Genomic DNA, 4,107 nt, shown 5'->3' on the forward strand with positions numbered 1-4,107 from the left:
GCTCATTTGCATAGGTTTAAGAACTTGAAGATTTTTTTGTTGGTCGTCTTCGACCGAGTACGTATTTGTAGAGAAGTTCTAATTTTATTTTTCCAATAGATTTATTTGTTAAAGTTTTTCATGAGTTTCATTTAAACTTCTCCCCAGAAAAAAAATATCAACTTCAAGACCTGTCCTTCGTGCGACGGGCCGGATCCCCATTTTTCCCCTTTCGAGGGCATTCGATTTGTGTATTTAACATCTAAAAATAATCACCCCATGACCAGTGGAAAGCCGCTCTTCCACTACGGGGTGCATTATTACAGCACACACTGGGAGAAATATAAGAATTTAGTTCAGGAGAAAATCACGGAAATTCCCCAAATAAACACCAGGGATGAATTAGATGAAGAAGTTGAAAAATTGGAAAATCAAATAATAGAAGCCTATGAAGAAAGCACCAAGAGAATAAGGAAACCAATTCCGAAACATTCACATGGAGATACGCCAAGCGATATAAAGGAACAGAAGACTCAGAAAAATCTACAGAACAACAAAAAGAGAAGAAGACATGAAGAAACTGAATAAGCATAGTCAGATATTGAAAAATGCTTTAACAGAACTGCGTAATAACAGATGGCACCAGAGATTAAGGGAACTGAATACAATAGATCACTCGGCTTGGAAAATGCAAAAACGCTTACGACGAGAACGGACAGTTATACCTCCACTGCATGGAGCAAACGGAATGGTATATATGAGACTTGAAAAAGCCGAAGCACGAGTGATGAGGACCGAATACTACCCAAAGAGATGGAAAACTGAAGAAATGATAGTTTTCAACAAGCCTGGAAAGGAACGGAAATTTCCTCAAAATTATAGACCAATCAGTCTTCTATCAGCACTAGGAAAAATCGTCGAGAGGGTTATCGCTAAAAGGCCGAATGAGGAAACAGAAATGTTGAAGATAATTCCACCCGAACAATTTGGATTTCGACGAGAACATTCGACTTAACGCCAATTGCTACGGCTCATAGAATGTCACCGAAGGAATGCAGACCAAACAGGCCACAGGATTAGTTCTGATGTATATCGAGAGAGCTTTTGATAGAGTATGGCACGAAGGCCTAATCTACAAGATGAAAAAAGCAGGATATTCGACCAAGCTTTGCAAGATTATAAGGAACTATCTGAGGAATAGAAACTTTTATGTGAAGATAGATGGAGCAACCTCTCAAACCAGACAATTGGAAGCGGGAGTGCCTCAAGGATCGGTACTTGGACCTCTGCTTTACGTAATATACGTTCATGATATCCCGAAGAATGCTAGAAATATGCTCACCTTGTACGCAGATGACAAGGAATAGCGTTCAGACATCGACGCCCAGAGATCATACACCAGAGACTGCAGGAAACCATAGATGAATTACCCAAATGGTGCATCAAATGGAAAATTCAAATCAATATAAGAAAGACTCGAGCAATATTACTGCAAAAGAGAAGATTGAGGATTAAAGAAAACCTTGAAGTTGATGGAGAAGAGGTTGAATGGAAAAATGAAGCAACATACCTAGGAGTGAAGCTTGACAGAGGACTAACATGCAAAAACCACATGAAATGTGCAGATGATAAAACAAAAGCCGCAATGAGTAGACTTTATCCACTCATAGGCAGAAGGAGTCATATGAATAAGAACATCAAGTTGACGATGATTAAAACTATCGCGCGACCACAACTCCCATATCACATCAAGTCATATTTAAAACTAATAGATCCAAATTGAATTTTCCGGAAAAAATAGACTTCAACAATACATCAGTTAAGATAGCACAGTCCACAAAGTTCTTGGGAGTTCATGTGGACGACCAATTGAATTGGTGTGAACATGTTCTACAACTTGGTAAAAAACTAAATAGTGCTCTTTACATGATAAGAGTATTGTCTCGACGGGTGGATGTGAATCTTTTGAGGTCCATATACTTTGCAAGTTTCGATTCTTTGCTTCGGTATGGAATCGTGATTTGGGGTGGCAGTTCTGATGCCAGTAAATTATTTGTACTTCAGAAATCGGCTTTAAGAGCCATGATAGGATTAAAATATAGAGAAACGTGTATTGGCCATTTCAGAAGGAATGGAATTCTTACTTTCTACGGACTCTTCATTATGGAGAGTATTCTTTATACCAGAAAAAATCCCCATTACTTTGAAGATTCCAAAAATAATAATAATACCAGGCGAACAGTTCCTTATCACTTTCCACAACATAATCTGACTCTAACAGAAAGAAACACCAAATATGTATGTATCAGATTGTATAATAGTGTCCCCAAAGCCATATTAGATATAATGGAGTTCAGAAGATTCAAGAAAAAACTCACCAACTTGATCCTCGATATTGAACCTTATTCAGTATTACAGTTTTTGAAATATGATTATAGGAATTTTGAAATGTAATTCTAGTTTTCTCTTTGTTTGACGGTTTCTCATTTCTTTGTATTCTGGATTCTGAGAATAAATTTATTGTTATTGTTATTGTTATTGTTATTGTTATTGTTATTGTTATTGTTATTGTTATTGTTATCAAGAGAATACAGGCCACTGAGAATAAACTCCTTAGAATGGCGATGGATGTACCCTGGTTTGTTAGGAACAAACAAATCTACAAGGACTTGGAATGGGAATCAGTTACAGAATTTATGAAGAGAAAGGCGGAAAGGATATTCGACAAAGCCAAACAACATCCAAATGAGGAACTACGAAGATTAGTCGAATACGATCCAACGGAAGAAGCTAGGAGATCAAGAACCTACCACCGAAGACCGAGAGATCAGTTAAGGATTTAAATGTAGCCAAAGAAGAGCTTAACCTATAAAAGATATAGGCAGCATACAACTATCAACACGACTATGATCGTGTGAGAGTCCAGAAACCATAACAGTCAACTGGTTACTAGGCAAAATGCCCGGAACCTATGAAGAAGCAGTTAAGAGTGAGAATCCCCATACTGTTCCCCCTCAGGAGAGGGTGTGTTCGTCTGTTTGCAGATTTTCCCCCTGCTACATAAAAAAAAACTGGTATTCTCGAGCATTCGCGATATATTCGATCTTACGCATCGAAAAACGTTGTGATGTTTTTAACAGCAAATAGCAGAGTTTTCCAGAGTTTCAGCAAAGCATTGTGTTTAGCCCATATGAAAGCACAAAATGCTTTGGTAAAACTCTGGAAAACTCTGCTATTTGCTGTTAAAAACAACACAACGTTTTTCGATGCTTACGATCGCATATATTGCGAATGCTCGAGAATAGCAGCTCTGGCGAAGTATTGCTAGCGCGTAGCGTATCCTCACTTCAAGGTTAAAATTCCATGCATTCGATCTTACCTTGTAAATAGGCAAAGTGAAACCTCTTGTTGATACTCTTTGCTAGAACGAGCGGTATGAAAATCAAAACATAAACAAAACGGCCATGGGCAAATATCTCCATGAAATGGCAAATGGCCCTCGAATAAGAATTTTAACCTGTCTTAGTATTTTGATACACAACTGAACCACCAGGTGGCGCTCACGCAAGTGTAGTCGCTTCGTTTCCCATTTTCCTAACTCTATAATCTTTGCTGAATCCCATTGTAAAGGAAACAAAGAATTAGGAGAGACAGAAGAAAATCTATTCTTTTCGCAGTCGTTAAATATAAACAAAATTTAATACAGGGGCAATCCCTACAGATTCCTAAAGTTCATTATTAGAAATAACGAACGGAAAGAAGTGAAGTTGAGAAGCTAATTGGAAGCCCTGCGGCCGAAGTGACAGATCTGGACATGGAACTTGTGAAGTGTCCATTGCAGGGCATATCATGCGGACATTGAAATGGAAAAATCGGAACCTCAGTTTTGAGGCTAATGGAGTTTTATTCCCGCTGGGAATCATCCTCCACATTCATTAATTTCCTCCCCAAGATTGAATTAACCGATTTTCCCTGTGAATAATTTGCATCATTGCGTTTCTGCATCTAAAAAATTGAATTAAGGATTTCAGCGATAGATCTCCTGAGCTATGTGATTAGTGAAGGCAGGTCGTACACAAGGAATCGGATTTTGCACTTCAGTCTAGGCCGGATTTTCTCCGGGGAACA

Source organism: Coccinella septempunctata, chromosome X (genome assembly GCF_907165205.1).
Source record: "Coccinella septempunctata chromosome X, icCocSept1.1, whole genome shotgun sequence".
Classification (NCBI taxonomy): domain Eukaryota; kingdom Metazoa; phylum Arthropoda; class Insecta; order Coleoptera; family Coccinellidae; genus Coccinella; species Coccinella septempunctata.